We start from the raw sequence: 17,243 nt of genomic DNA on the forward strand, positions 1-17,243 counted from the left end.
TAAAAAGGGATAAAAACAGAAATAAACTTTACCAAGTAAATCTTTCCGTTAGTAGAAGCATACTGGAACATGTGGGAACTCCCCAGTTTCGAACTGGCTTCGTGGAAGAACAATGTCCATATCTCAGGCTACCCAATTTATTGAAATATGGATGCGGGCTGGACTTTAGCCCTTGGCCAATCAACCCTGGGGGGGTGTTCCTGTCTCAGCCCACAAATGTTTTGTGTTCTGAAATGACCAGAGTCACATTGGCCCAGAACGGCGCTGATTGCTGGGTCATGGATAGGATTTCCGATACCAGCGCATCATGCCGATCGCAACAGTACCAATCACTGCCTGCCTGCCGCAATCAGGCGCCATATAACGGTTTTGTGTGGTTCTCTAGGATTCCACCTCTGCTAAACATACAGAGTTACATGTACACGTAACCCATCACGTGTACGATCAAAAGGAATTATTTTCGTCTCTCTGCCGTTAATATTTTAGCTTTTATGAGAGATAAAAATGGTTCCTTAGATCTCTCGATATTAATCAAAGCTTACAGACTGTCCGGAGCCTTGTGAATGCCCCCTGCAGATCTGTGTAGCCAAGATGACTAGCAGATTCCTTTGAGCCTCAGGAAGGTGGCAATCTATGTTTACTCAAATGGGAACTTTTATTGGCATCTAGGTGTCACTTAGATCCTAGAAAAAACTATCTCTGTACTTTCAAATGCTAATGAAAGAACATATGTGCATGACTGACATAGAATACTATATTTCTAATAACCCAGAATTAAACTACATCTACAGATCACACCACATCTAGTTAAGGCAAAACTATCCTACGCTTATATTTTCGTCACAATGTCCTACTCTATTGACAAGTCTGATCATTGGAGGAGAGCAGCCTGAGTTCCCAGCATAGTGTTCTCCAGCTTAGTGTGGTCAGTTTTTAATAGGAAAGGAAGGGGAGTAGCAGAAACACCAGGGATTTCACATAAAGGATGCAATACAGAGAGAACAGGATACGTTCTCATACAAGTACGTGGTACAGCAGCCACATATCAGGAATTTGAAGTGTTTAAAGGTCCACAGCCAACTGTCTTGCATTGGAATTCTGTTGCTTTTAAATGACCATACTGGACTTTATCTATCCTATAGCCTATACATGACTGCCTCTCAATTCAAGAATGCAGCAGAAACATTGCCAAACCCCTTTTTCCTCTATGGCGGCTTTGAGAAAGCCACACAAGGTTAAGTAAATATTCCTTTAGAGATCCATATAATCATGTCAGCTGTGATATACCCAGATGTATGATCAACCCCCCTGCGGCAGAACAGTTATAAATATCTTATTGGCAGAATGATACCAGCACGCCTGTTGCCTGTTGTCTCTGGGCTTCGTAGGAACCGTCAGATGAAAATGGGTTAAGCGGAGTGCTGCTGGTGGCTGGAAGCACACGACAAATTAACAAGAGTGTCAGAAATACACAAAGAAGGTGAGTCACCCAGCCGTGCGGAGGAAACAAGATAGTGCCAGTCTCGCCCACACATCAATGAAAGGGGTGAATGCCTAAGGAAAATTAGAAACAGGTCCGTATTAACCTTTTCAAGGCAAACTGAATACAGCCATTGATGAATTGTTTTCAGTGCATCATCTGGGGGTGGGATCCTTAAACTTGCTGCATCGTTTAGTCAGTAAAAGAGAAGTATAGGAATGTTTTTTCTTTTAGAATCATACTTACCTAGGTGGATGCAGCATCTGTCCCCCGCCGGTTCTAAGGCTGAGAACCGAGCGATCAAAGACCGCCGAGCACTCGGTTCTCAATGTTCCGTGAGCAGAGAGCTAGTGTCAGTCACCACTGTCTACTCTGCCCTCGCCCTCCCTGAAATGCTGGGCTGTGGAGGGGGCGGGAGTGGCTGGCTCAGGCTCAAGCCTGGACTGGCTCTGCGGCGTCAGCTGACAGCGGGCTTCAGCCCGCTGTCTGCTGAAAACAGGTCACAGGAGTGCAAGATGAACTGCACTCCTGTGATTCACAGGAGTACAGCCAAATGAAATTTGGCTGTACTTCTCTTTTAAAGACCCAGAACAAGCATGGGCATAAATCTGATATGCATGTCCTTATGGCAGGTCAAAGGAGAGGACATGTCACCAGCACACCAGGGATCTCCAAAAAGGATCCACCTCATTATTAGACAAACACATCACAGTAAAAAATAGCAATGTTTCGGATCCACGCAAGGATAGGGTGACCAGACATCCCCGGTTTCTGGGGACAGTCCCCAGATTGAGGACACTGTCCCCAGGTTTGTCCCCGGATTGGATTTGAACAGGAGCTGGGGCAATTTCAAAGACAGCCCGTGCAGAATAAAAAGAAAAAATCTGTATTGCAGCCCCCCCCCCCCCCTCCTCTGCCGCTCCTACTAGCTTATGGGGGGTTATTTTTTACCATTATCTGTGCCCCTTTCTGATGATCATGTGCTGGTCGGAGCGGAGGGACTATTTCTTCAGTTTCGGGCGCATGCCCATTCAGCTCCACTCGCATGTTCTTCTGCCTTGGCTCAAGTCCTGGCCAGCCACCTGCCTGCTTATCTCCTTGCCTTCCCTGGTGGAGTGATCTTCCTCTGCTCCCCACCCAGTAGTAGCCGGGGCCCGAAGAGTAAAGCCCCATACACACTATCAGATTTTCTGCTGATTTTTGTCTTAAGATTTACCAAAACCATGTAGTGCAAGGGCCTGCCTGATTGCATACAAATTGAAACTCCTAAGGTTTGACCTCATATTATATGGTTTTGGTAAATCTGAAGGAAAAAATCAGCAGAAAATCTGATAGTGTGTATGCGGCTTTAGACTTGACAGGCTGTGAGGTGGGCAGCAGCGGCGGAGACGGGCAAAGAGTCGTCGATTGCTGCCATTACAAGTAAAAAAAAAAAAAAAAATATGTCCCCGGATTTCATTTTAAAAATCTGGTCACCTTAGTGTATGGGGCTTTAGACTTGACAGGCTGTGAGGTGGGTGGCGGCGGAGATGGGCAAAGAGTTGTTGATTGCTGCCGTTACTAGTAAAAAAAAAATGTCCCCGGATTTCATTTTAAAAATCTGGTCACCTTACGCAAGGACACCTAATCAGGTATGTGACATTACATGTCTGATGAAGGGATCCTGCGTGGCCCAAAACTTTACTGGTTTTTGTTATGATGTGTTTGTCCAATAAAGAGCTGGAACCTTTTCGGAGATTCCTGGTTCACTGGTGACAAATCCTTTGCTCTAAGTGTTTCCAGTCTCCAGCCGGTGGTCACTACAGCACCCACTTACTTGACAGCCTCACCACCTGTTTTATACACTTCAATTCTGCACAAATGAACCACAACAACATTTATTGCAGAAGGTTGCAGGGCAGTTGCAGCACGCCTCCATTCACTTCAATAGGTTATGTTCAGTGGGCAGTAGTGCCCACCAACTGCAACAGGAGGTTTAATTCCTTTTTGCAAAGTATTTTTGGTTGGAAAAACCCCAGCCAGCAGTTTGGGTGTGGTAAAAATGTGGCACGTTTTTACTGCCCCCAACCGCAAGTGCAAAGGACGGCTTAGGGTGACGTTTTTGATTTTTGGCACATTTGCATTATTTGCTGGTTAACATTAGTATGTCTATGATTGCTCTCACCTGGTACCAAGAATTGATATTTTAGGTACCCACAAACATTGGGGAACAATTACCATCTGGTTGCTCTCTGGCACTTGTGAAGGTAGAGTACTTCAGAAACAGAAACATTTGGCTTTCCTGTTCCTGTCTATGTTAGCGTACAGCAGGAGCAGGGAGAACCACTAGTGACGTGTGTTTTGGTGGGCATCTGCCTACATGAGATACATCTAGACATAAGATTTCAGCTGGATCAGGCTACTATCCTCTCATATCTGATGGAAGCTTTGCAGATTTTCACACAATCAAAAAACTATAACAAAGCCTTTAAGGCCTCATACACAGGAGCACCTGGGGCCATATGTACCATCAACTTACCTTTTGATCAAGCATTACTAATAACTGTAAAATACTGTGTATGGCTACCTTACCACCCATGTATGTGTAAAGCTGGTATCCACCATTGGGCCACTGTCTCTGTGCGTTTTTCAGAAGCAGCGTGTAAGTGGCATAGATTACAGTCATGATGTTGAAAATGTTATGTCAATAGCGATATACTGTATATTCACTATACAGTATATGTTCTTTAAGTTAGATCATTTATCTTTGCTACCAAGATGTAAAGGTCCTGAAGAAGCTTATTGATGTGAAACGTGTCAGCCTCTTGGGATATTTCAGCGAAGACATTTCACCAAAGATATTTGTGAATAGATACAATATACATATATACTGTATGGTCTACATTGTCTTAAAGGGATCATAATCCTGTGTTGTTTTGATTGTGATTTTAAACTTTGGAATAAAAATGTTCTATATTTTTTATATATCTATGTGTCTGTCCCCTCTAGTACCAGTTAAGTTCAGATTACCGCTACCCATCAGATTGTGTAACGGAAGTGACGTTTCTACCAAACATTACTTCCTGCGCATGCGGTTATGCGTTCCAAACACTTCATGATCTGACGGGTAGCTGTAATCTGATAGAACACCCATGCGGACATCTTACTACACCCAGCTACGTCTTGAATCTCACAGTAATTTTAGTTATAAAGTGAGCGTACATAAATAAATATAGTATGTTGACATCTGAGATGCTGTTTGAATGTTTCAAAATTTGGATAGAAGCTGGACTCCAGCAGTAGTAAGGTGGCGGAGGCCATGTTGGTACACCCCGCACTGCTCAGTGCTAAATCTTTAGGCTTTCAAGATTTAAACATCCAAACAGCATCACAGATATCAATATACTATATTTATTTATTGCTAAAATGACTCTGAAATTCAAGACGTAGCTGGGTGTAGTAAGATGTCCGCATGGGCGTTCTATCAGATTACCGCTACCCGTCAGATCATGAAGTGTTTGGAACGCATAGCACCGTGGAATGCATGTTCGAACACATAGGGCATGCGCAGTAAGTCATTTTTGGCTGGAACGTCACTTCCGTTACACAATCTGATGGGTAGCGGTAATCTGATAGAACACCGGCATAAATGAGTTTTTGAGGTTGTAATAATAATGGATGTGGTACATTTTAGCCCATAGTGTGATATTCTTTACCTGTCCTGTAACAAACACTGCAAAGCCAATATAGGAGGAAGCCAGTCAGTCTGTGGCAGGAAACCTATACAGACACAACAATGCAAGGCAACACTGCTAACCACTGAACCACCGTGGGCCTGTAGTAAGATAAAGCGGTTTTGTTACTGTATGAAAGCTAAGGGGATTTCTGAACTGTATGAAAGCTAAGCTAGGAAATTTCGTTTTCTGGTTATCATGTGACTGCTTCATCCAACCACTGTGTGAATGAGCGGAAATGAAACGGCAACCAATCTTATACAATCTGCTGCGACACAAAAGTAAGCTGTAATAATCTTCATCCCAAATCGCTAAATGCGATCTCCTCTTTGATGGAAGGACTATGATCATTATTTAGATAATAAAATATGCTGTATCTGTAAGAAAGCCGGAATAAAGGTCGACCTGCGCTTTTCAATAACTGCTAACTCTTGGCGAATATTGTACGTCGTATCTCATTAAGAAATCAGTTTGCAGAATTTCCTGTGTCTAACCACACTACACACCAACAAGGGGCTAAACTACACATGAGACTTTAATCACCTATGAGAGATTAACCCTCTAGATGATGACTGCTTCAAATGAGTTCCTAACATTGCAGATGAGGCAAAGAGTCAACAAAGGGTTACAGGCCAAGATACAAAGTTGGCAAAATCTCATTTGTAACTGTAGCTGAGCTGTAGAATGAAAGCAAGACAAACATTCTTCTGAAAGGTGAGATGATGTCAACTGAAGGGAGGAACTGGTGACTTCATTTAACGCCATAGGCGGGAACTTTACAAGGAAGTATATTCTCGTTCAGCTGATCAAGAGATAAAAGCAAACTTTGAACTTGGTTTCGCTTATCGTAGTAGTTTAGTGAGTTCCTGGAAAATAATGTGTATGCACTAACACTGCAGCGTGGACTTTATACCATCTTGTTTTTAAAGTGCAGCCAATAGTTTACATTGTAAATGTTGTGTCGCTTGTGTCCAGAAGTGCATGTAACCCTATGTTGTGCAGTAGTTGCCACCTCATCCCTTTAAAAACTAACACATATGAATTACACAGGTTATGTGGCTGATTAAGGTGGTAATTAAACTCACTTAGTGCCTTATCTGCATTAAATTAGCCTCAGAACCCGTGTAATTAATATGTGTTCAGGTTTAAAGGGTTTGTTAACCCACATGTCTAACTTTATATAGTGCCACCATAGGAAGTGGCTTCCAATGGTGGCACACTGAGAAGAGGAGGAGCCAGGAGAACCGGCAGAGGATCCCAAGAAGAGGAGGCTTGGGCCGCTTTGTGCAATTCCATTGTACAGAGCAGGTAAGTATAAACCTGTTGTTGTTTTTTTTTTTTTAAATTAGGTTACAATCACTGTGACAGACCCAACCGGGACAGGTGCTTTTGGAGGGGACTGCAGGGTAGCCTCTTGCCCAGGGGCGTTTCTAGGTGGCCACACTGACCTACCTACCTGACATACACTGACCTACCTACCCAACACACACTGACCTACCTGACACACACTGACATACACACACTGACCTACCTACCTGACACGCACTGACCTACCTGACATACACGCACTGACCTACCTACCTACCTGACATGCACTTACCTACCTGACATACATACACTGACCTACCTACCTGACATACACTGACCTACCTACCCAACACACACTGACCTACCTGACACACACTGACATACACACACTGACCTACCTACCTGACACGCACAGACCTACCTGACATACACGCACTGACCTACCTACCTACCTGACATACATACACTGACCTACCTACCTGACATACACTGACCTACCTACCCAACACACACTGACCTACCTGACACACACTGACATACACACACTGACCTACCTACCTGACACGCACTGACCTACCTGACATACACACACTGACCTACCTACCTACCTGACATGCACTGACCTACCTGACATACACACACTGACCTACCTAACATACACTGACCTACCTGACATACATACACTGACCTACCTACCTGACATACATACACTGACCTACCTAACATACACTGACCTACCTGACATATATACACTGACCTACCTGACATACATACACTGACCTACCTAACATACACAAACCTACTTGACATACATACACTGACCTACCTAACATACACTGACCTACCTGACATACACTGACCTACATACACTGACGGTAGTGACACACACTGACCTACCTGACCAGGAGACTTCATGTGTCCTGCAGCAGCAGCTCAGCTGTGGTGTGTGGTGTGCGCCCATCATCACAGCAGGCAGCCGGAGGAGAGGAGGAGAGCCGAGCACCAGGCTGCATTGTAATTCCCGCCTTCTGGAGCCTGCAGAGCCTATGATGGATGTCACACGTCCCACGGTCCCACCATTGGACCAGTGGGATCTCCATCATCGCTGCAGACTCCAGAAGGTGGGACCTGCTATGTGACTCGGCTGCACTCGGCGGTGCTAGGGATAAGATCAGTCCCGCTCGGCGGCATAAATAGAACGGTGCCCACTGAAGACTCAGGCCTTTTCGGGACCCACTCGGGGCTTCAGGCACAGTGAGCCCCCCCCTGCCAACGCCACTGCTCTTGCCTATTGACTATGGGCCAGGGCTTTTGAGGGGGCTTTATTCTTTGAAAGGTGTGAGGCTGGGGGGCTTTCGGGGGGACCTGGGGGACCCAAACCAGCAAAGACTGCTTCACCGCCCCTCTTAGACTCAGAAAATCAGAATAGATGTTAGTATAATCAGCTGAAAACGACTTGATGCTGGGGTCTCCTGCTGTAATCTGTTTATTAAGATGTCTTTCGCTCAAGGTATAATTCCCCATTGTGTGCCTCCTAGGTGTCAACTATTCTTTCTGTCTGTCTGCTAGTATTGTGTCTACTTCATCTCATTACCAAACTATTGTGGGATGTTATATGTTTGTGTTAATTAGCTTACTGTATAATTAGGTTACTGTTTATGTTAGCTGTTTATTAGATGTACTGCTATTACTGTTTACAGTTTGCATTGTTTAGGATAATGCGATCAAGCTCTTACCTGATTTTGTGTGGTAAATATTCTGTGTGAATTTACAATAAAGTCAGTTCCAGTTTGTACCTAAGCTAGTGTCGTCTAGTTCTTGGGTGCAATGCTCAGCTGTAATCAGAGGCGGCTCTCTAATTAGGCGAAATAGGCGGTGGCCTCAGGCCTCGCAGTCATAGGGGCCTCGCACAGCTGGATTGTTTACCTAATCAGAGAGCCGCCTCTTCCAGCAGCAGAGATCTCCGTCCCGAGTCCCCTCGCCCTGCTACAGGGAGAGATAACAGGCGGCAAGTGAGACGTGTGATCGGAGCTCACATACATCTCCGGATCACAGGGAGGGAGGGAGAGCCTCTCAGTAGAGCTCTGACAGATCTCCCCCTCCCCCTGCTGACCGCACAGCCAGACAGAAGAGGAGAGAGAGCTTCTGCTCCTCCTCCTCCCGCCCTCTCCTCCTGTGTCTGCCCCGCCCACTCTCCTCGGCAGTGTTCTCTGTTCTGCCTCACAGAAGGGGATGTGTGGGCGGGAAGATTCAAACTGGAGCCCAGCAAAAGGGGAGTCTGATCCATCCATCCATCCATCCCTCCAGTCCCATCCATCCATCCATCCCTCCAGTCCCATCCATCCCTCCAGTCCCATCCATCCATCCATCCATCCCTCCAGTCCCATCCATCCATCCATCCATCCATCCCTCCAGTCCCATCCATCCATCCCTCCAGTCCCATCCATCCATCCCTCCAGTCCCTCCAGTCCCATCCATCCATCCATCCATCCATCCCTCCAGTCCCATCCATCCATCCCTCCAGTCCCATCCATCCATCCATCCATCCATCCCTCCAGTCCCATCCATCCATCCATCCCTCCAGTCCCATCCATCCATCCATCCATCCATCCATCCCTCCAGTCCCTCCTGCCTCCCAGTGAGTACACTGATGTAGGGGATGCTCTTCCTTCCCTTCCGTCTCCACCCCCTTCTCTTTCTTTCGTTCTTTCTTTTTCTTTCCCCATCCCCCTTTCTTTCTTTCTTTCTTTCTTTCTTTCTTTCTTTCTTTCTTTCTTTCTTTCTTTCTTTCTTTCTTTCTGCTTGAGGAAAATATATCTTTATTATGCCCACTTACCTACCCCCTGTATTGTCCACTCCCCTATACTGTACCCTCTTAATACAGTGGGGCCTCATGTCTAAGTTTTGCCTAAGGCCTCACAAAGTCTAGAGCCGCCTCTGGCTGTAATACCTGGTTCCAGAGTGGAGGAAGCTGTATCTTGGCGGAAGCACCCAAGCGAGGTGCTGGGCGGTCCGTTACAAACACTTGAACATAAAAACTATAGTCTAATTCCTTTTTTAGATGTGATAGTGTGTCTTTAATCATATCAGTATTTTAATATTATATAACTTCCCTATATACAGTATAGTTAATAATATATCTGTACGTTGAGGTAGGCAATATGTACCTAGTTACATAGTTAGTAAGACTGAATAAAGACACCAGTCTGTGTGCGTGTTTATGTCACTCCTATTTTCCATATCCCTGTACATTGCATTCTCCAAGAAACACATGTAAGTTTTTTGAATTTATCTACACCCCCTCACTGACACCAACAACTGTGGAAGTGAGTTCCACATCCTTACCACTTTAACAGTAAAGAATCTTTTATACATTCATTGCATACTATATACAGGTTCTTTTTTTCAGATTAGTAGTGCTGCAAAGTGGTTTTGCTTTACTGGTTCTCTCTGTCAGTAGAAATCAATGGGTCTGATCTGACCCACTGAAAAAAAATGACTGATATATGAAACATTGTTAGGTACAATACAAAGTGCCTCTGGTGGCTAATCTATAATTCTCAATGATTAAAGAGGAGCTCCAGGCTCCTTCAGAAAAAATTAAAAGTCAGCAGCTACAAATACGGTAGCTGCTGACTGTTAATATTAGGACACTTACCTGTCCAGGAATCCAGTGGTGTCTTCACCAGAGTCGATTTTTCAATCAGCTCTCGGGTGCTGCCACCTCGGGTAAAGGAAACTGGCAGTGAAGCTTTGCCGCTTTACAGCTGGTTCCCTACTGCGCATGCGTGAAGCACACTGCGCTTTGTGAATGGCTCGACAGGGGGGGAAGATGGAGAGGGGAGTCGAACTTCCGGCTGAGTCCACCGCGGCGAACTCACCCGAAAGTGGGAGTGGGTACCTGTCAAAACCAGGTACCTGCTCCCCCCTCCCCCGAAAGTTGCCAAACGCGGCAGTGGGGTTGGTGGGGGGTTTAGGAGGAGGCAGACAAGCAGAGCTTCCACTTTTGAGTGGAACTCTGCTTTAATACTTACTTATGGCCATTTCCTCTGCTCTTGGTCCTGGAAAGAGAGTCTCTCTCCATCCTCACGTACAATGCAGGGCTGTTGGCCATCATAGTGTAACTGCAGACTAAAGTGTCTTAGAAAATTGCCTTTGGGGGACTGGATGCACAGTGTGGAGGAAGCCTGTTGGAAAGAGAAACAAATAAGTATTACACCTCAATTATCAATCAATCCCTGAACCTTTTGAACATTTAAAGTATAACTAAATGCAAAACTTTTTCTTTTTTACTTCTGGATAGAGTAGAGATGGATTATAACACCTGTCAGTTTTTATTGATGTCTGTACCCCCCCGTTGAAAGTAAAAGAAAATTACAAATTTTGGGTTGTCCCCAGAACAGTAATAGAGGGAAAATCTTCCAATGGGGAAACTAGTTCTGGTTTGCATGGATTTCCTCTCACTTCCTGTTTTGGCTATGGGACAAGAAGTGAAGGTAAATCTTCGCAATGGGACAAAGATGGCAAAAGCAAAACAAAACAAAAACTGACAGGGGTTATAATCCTCTCTTACTCTTTCCAAAATGATAAAAAAGGTTTGTCTCTAGTTCTGCTTTAACACTTGCAGTGTGGAGGTCCCTCTGCAAGTATTTTTTTTAATAATTTCTGGACTTGGCCATTTTTCTTCTTTCACTGCTGGGGAAGTACAGGGTGACCTGGGCTCAGAAGAAGTGGGATGAATGATGCTGGCCATTAGATTAAGGACATCTAGTGGTAGAAAAAGCCAATGTTTAAGAGTTTGTTTAATTTGATAGGTAAAAATGATATCAATAATCCCTCAGTTTCTCTAATTCATACATAGTTATTTTGGTTAAAAAGACATTCTTCAAGAAAAACATTTTTAAAAATAAATGTTTCAAGATTCAGCAGTTTTCTGTAGATACTTACTAGAATATTACTGATTTGGCTGATTTCCCAAAATACACATCTAGATTACAGTTGTTAAATGTGATTGTCTCTTAGGTGTATTCTTTATTTAGTAAACTTAGGACTGTTTGTAGGGTTGTAAACCAACTGTCAGTCTGTTGGAGCTTCGCTGGTTTCACTAGACGGTGTTATTATGACATTTTTGTGTTTTTTTTCTGGAGATAGTAGTAAATGAAAAGAGTGACTGATGAAGATAGTGACAGTAAAAAAACAACAGTGACGATGCACAAAAGGAAACAGGAAGTAAAAAGTCCATATGTGTTCTACACTGAAGGTCAACCTGTTGCCACTTATTTTGAAAAAAAACAAATGAACATGGGGCATTATTTACACTTCCTGTCTGTTTTCTGTGGTTTCTTCTTTTACAGACAGCACATTTTAGTATCATGTTATTTTCTCTACAATCATCGATCTGTGTACCATTTTGGGTTTATGAACACAGACACACCGGCTATTTATACATTTTTTTCTCAAAACCTTTTCACACAACATTTACATACCTCCAAACTTTTGAACTTGAGAATGAGGGACATTTCAGGAAGATAGTGACCTGCTAAGCACGCCACAGCAAAAAGTGAGTGTGGTCAAACATGATAGCAGGAGGGTACATGGAAGGCAGCAAGGAGCACTATGGTACATGGAAGAAAGGAAAGAGGGATCACTATGGTACATGGAAGGCAGGAAGGATCACTATGGTATATGGAAGGCAGGAAGGATCACTATGGTATATGGAAGGCAGGAAGGATCACTATGGTACATGGAAGGCAGGATCACTATGGTACATGGAAGGCAGGATCACTATGGTACATGGAAGGCAGGATCACTATGGCATATGGAAGGCAGGAAGGATCATTATGGTACATGGAAGGCAGGATCACTATGGTACATGGAAGGCAGGATCACTATGGCATATGGAAGGCAGGAAGGATCATTATGGTACAGTAGTACCTTGGATTACAAGCATAATTCATTCCAGAAGCATGCTTGTAATCCAAAGCACTCGTATATCAAAGCGAATTTCCCCATAGGAATCAATGGAAACTCACATAATTTGTTCCAGTGTCACTGCTAGTGTATGCAGTACTGCATGTGGTGGGGGGTGCCAGAGACACTCGGAGATGGTCAGAGACCACTCGGAGCCACTTGGAAACGCTAGGAGATGCTTGGAGACCACTTGGTAGATCCCACAGGTATAATATATGCATGCTTACATTGGTCCAAGCTGGAGCAGAAAATATTTTAAACTATTGTGGAGGCAGCGTGGACTCTCGTGGTACGATATGAACGTACAGAAGTCAGTTTACAAAAAAATATAAATTTATTATACAAAAATATACATAATAATAAAAAGCATTGAATAAGTAGATACTAGACACTGGATGCTACTGTTACTGGAACATCCACTTATCTGACACAAACTGGAAACAATTAGATGTATGTAATGGTTCCGCACTGTTATACACGAAAACTATTCTTTCAGTTGTACACTCTACATGTTTCGGGGTTACCCCTTTCTTCAGGAGTATATTGGGTCAGAAAAAGATCTACAAAAAAGCATATGAATCAGATATACAGTATTAACATCAGAATACATACATAACTAATAACCAACCTTCATGGTAAACGGTCATGTATCTATGTAAATAAAGGTAAAATATAATATAACCCCTTGGTACGTCCCTCAACACTTAAGGATTAAACCCAAGTAGAATGGTTAATTAGGAGCAGGAAAAAACCTCACCCACATAGCCGGCACCAGAAATCTGGGCGTCTCAAGGCCAAAATAGGCAATCTCCCGGGCGAGTGCGGGAACCAGGGAAAGTGAAGTAGCATAGAAAAACTATTTCACAAAGAAAAAAAAACATATGTTTAAATAAAGATTAATATAAAAAGTGGCTATATTGCAACTGATTTATACCGCAAGCCTAGTTGGGGGTAACACTATTTTACATGCCCATAGTTCTCACCCAGCTCCACTTATTAGAAGCATACCATATGCACAATATCTGCGTCTTCGCAGGAATTGTTCATCTGAAGAAGACTTTTTTCGTCAATCCGATCTTTTACGATCGAGACTATCTGATAGGGGATATTCTAAAACCCTATTGAGGAAAGCCTTCAATAAAGCTAGAATAAGACCTAGAGCTGAACTTCTATTCAAGAATACCTCAAAAACTGAGATGAACACAGTGAAATGTATCACTCGTTTTTCTGCTCATGAACGATACTTACGTTCATTGATCTCTAATAATTGGCATCTTTTAGACTATACTTTGTCTAAATACATACGTTCTACTCCAGAACTCGTATTTAGACGGGCAACCTCACTGTGAGACACATTGACTAATAGCCACTATCAACCCAACCTGGAGACGGTATCTCGTTCCTCCAAGGGAACTTACTGCTGTGGTAGATGCAGTCGTTGCCCCTGGATTTGTCAGGGCAATGGCATTCGTCTACCTAATGGTCAGTGGCTCCAATCCAGACAATATGCTGATCGTGCCACTCGTGAAGTCATCTATCTAATGACTTGTCAATGTCATGTATTCTATATAGGTAAAACTATTCGCGGACTAGGGATGAGAGACCATCTTTATTACTCTGGTGGAGGTAAAATTCTGACACCTGTCACCAGACACATAGGCCTGCATCACAGATTGATAATTCAGTGATTTCATTTTTTGTACTGGAAGTTGTCCCCTCTAATCCTAGGGGTGGCGACTGGGACAATGCCATTCTGAGAGCAGAAACTTACTGGATAGAAAAGATCTCTGCTCTTAATCCCCCAGGGATCAATGAGGTTAACTCTTATAAACCCTTTTTATAGGTGTTGACCTTAAAGGATTGCCTAAAAGATCTCATTGCCTCTATCCCATCTCTGTCGTTCTATATTTTTCATCTATTTTTTCACCTCCTCTTTTTTTTTAATACCCTAGTGATATGCTTTATCTTCTTTTTCATTCCCTTAGTTGGTCCAGTTTTATGGTACCTAAATTTGTGGACACTGTGATGTTGGAGGTTTAAAATTGTTTAAAATGAAGGTTACTTGGACACTTTGATATTGAACCTATATGGCTAATACTATCTAACAAATTAAATATCTTGTGTTTTTTTAGATTAATATTTTTTTCATCCCCTCTCTTTCCTTTGATGGTACCCTTCAACATTGGATTGGATCCTCGCGAATAGAAGCTCTCACGTTCCCATGGCCGACATCCCGGTCTATTGGGGGTCTATATCTCTTGGGCGAATGTGTGATTCCCCATCCCTCTGATGTTTGTAACATGTCCACTAGATGGCACGCGCAGACGTTAGACCTTGTCAGGATGGGCCGATGTTTTGTGTTTCTGTGTTTCACACTGACAGACCATCGTGCAGTACTGCGCATGTCCACGCTATGCGTACGCGCAGTTACTCGCGCGTGCGCAGATGCGTTCTCTGGAATCGTATCCATTGACGTCACTTGGCAGCGCCTTGGCGCACGCTGGTGATGCCTAAACGGATAGGAATCAGGTGTACCTTACGGTATATAATGGGAACTAATCTTTTAGACGTTCCCTGTGGCAGCGTGCATGGCGGTGGCGATATCGTGTGGAGTGGACTGATCGGTATGTGTCACCCTATGTGTGTTGGTATGATCTTTTCGTCGTGTCCATGTATGAACCACAGCCCAAAGATATGCTTTTTTATAGATCCTGTCAGATCTGTTCCTTGTCTGAAATCCTGTGCAATATCTCATATACATATCACTTGAAGCCTGGAATCTAACTGAGTACATCCAAGCTTTGTCATGTGATTCCAACATCAAGATCTGTGCTCCTTCTGTGGCAGGAGCACATTTTATTGCACGACAATCGCGGCAGACCCGCACCGCGATTTGAGGTGTCATTTAAATGAATGGCATCTCGATTGCGAGTTCTGCGTTTTGTCATTCACACCTCGGTGCTGTCAAATCATGGGCAGATCTGCGGCAAATCTGCCTGCGATTCAAAACGCTGTAGTGTGAATGCAGCCTTAGACGCATAAAAAAACAGACATCAAGTGGTGTCTTTGATGCCCAGTGTGCATGAGGCATTTAAATTGTTATGAGAACAGGAGGTGAGGAGGACACTTTGGAAAAAGTTCTTTATTGGTGACCTTGCCAGCAGTAGTTTGGATCTCTGACCATTCCCACATAGCCATGATAGCAGTGCCCCTATTTTGCAGCTATATTCCAAAATAATTGGCTTATTCAGTATTAGAGCAAATTCATTAAAGAGGAACTGCAGTCTGCTCACATAATTTGTAATAAAAACACCTTTGTCATTCTGAAGCTTCCCTCCAACCACTTTGCATATTATTTTATATATACTGTGATTCTTTACTTGACAAATATGCTGCAGAAATCCCCCTCCACTAAGTCTGACTGCAACCATTTTAACTGTGGGCAGCTGAAGCTGCTGCCTGTCCAGTTCCTGGATTTACACAGACACACAGAGGCACACCTCCAGCCCTGCAGCTCTGATTGTCCCTCTTATGACTCTTTCCCCCTCTCTTCCTGGAAAACTCTCACGAGAGTGAGAGAGAGCTGTACATGATGTCATAAGCCTAGGCTTTTTACCAGACAAGAAACAGGAAGTGGGCTGTATAAGGTATTTACTGGCAGAAAAAAAAAATTTACTATCCAAAGTTAAAACAACAAGGGCAGAAGATTTAATAGATGGAAAGATGAAAAAATGACCGAAGGTCCACTTTCACTTGATTTTTTTTAAATGTCTGAGACACTTCAGAAATGGTGCTTTTTGCAGCGCAGCATAAATACTGATTTTATACAGGACATCTTTTTACCAAAAACAGTAATGCCCAACAATGGTAGAAATATTAGTATGATTATTTTACTCTTTAATACTAGTCCTGGATAATATATTTAGTATTTGAAGCTTAAAGGAGTTGTAAAGGTAAAAGTTTTTTCACCTTAATGCATTGTATGCATTAAGGTGACAAAACATCCGACAATACCGCCCCCCCCCCCAGCCCCCCCGTTTTACTTACCTGACCCCTCGAAAGTCCTGCGCTTGCTCCTGACATCCTCTTTGCCGCTCAGCCTGGCAATTGATTGGCTAGAGTGGATGGAGTGAAAGCAGCGCAGCCATTGGCTCACGTTGCTGTAAATCACATCCAATGACGCGGCGCGCCAGGGGGGTGGGGCCAAGTGATACAGTGAGCGGCTATGGCTGTATCACGGGAGCGCGCCCGCAAGCACTCAACACCATGCGAGGGAGCTCGCATGAAAGTGTTCAGTCCTTTCGGGGGGGAGCTGAGACAGCCACCGAGGAACCCCAGAAGACCAGGTTCAGGGCCACTCTGTGCAAAACAAGCTGCACAGTGGAGGTAAGTATAACATGTTTGTTATTTAAAAAAAAAAAAAAAAAATAGCTTTAACTTTTTAAAACTTGTAATTTTTACAATGCTGTTTAATATTATACAAGACGTTATTTTGCACCACAAATACTTTTGACATAAAATACAAATAATACACAAAAGCATGGCTGTTACATCTTGCTTCAACAATGAGATAATAGAATAATTGTTATTTTCTTTCTTAAACAATGGGAAGTCTGCAGCAGGGGACTACACTTGAATTTGCCTAGGATACACTGCAAACATATATTTTTTTTTAGCAGCATAAGGAAAATACAGAATGCCTGAAAATTTGTCAGCAAACAGCTAAAAATAAAAAGTAAAAACATTCACAGAGTTATTCAATAATCACTGTC

The 17,243-nt window shown here is 43.4% G+C and overlaps 1 long non-coding RNA gene across 1 annotated transcript in view; it reads left to right on the forward strand.

The window, feature by feature from the left end:
• The first annotated feature begins 851 nt into the window (after window positions 1–851).
• The window catches only part of LOC141103586 (uncharacterized), a 32,407-nt gene continuing 16,015 nt past the window's right edge, over window positions 852–17,243 (forward strand). The window contains exon 1 of the long non-coding RNA XR_012235338.1: window positions 852–1,480. This is a non-coding gene — a long non-coding RNA (uncharacterized lncRNA). The remainder of the gene's footprint in view (window positions 1,481–17,243) is intronic.

Source organism: Aquarana catesbeiana, linkage group LG07, assembly GCF_042186555.1.
Source record: "Aquarana catesbeiana isolate 2022-GZ linkage group LG07, ASM4218655v1, whole genome shotgun sequence".
Lineage (NCBI taxonomy): Eukaryota > Metazoa > Chordata > Amphibia > Anura > Ranidae > Aquarana > Aquarana catesbeiana.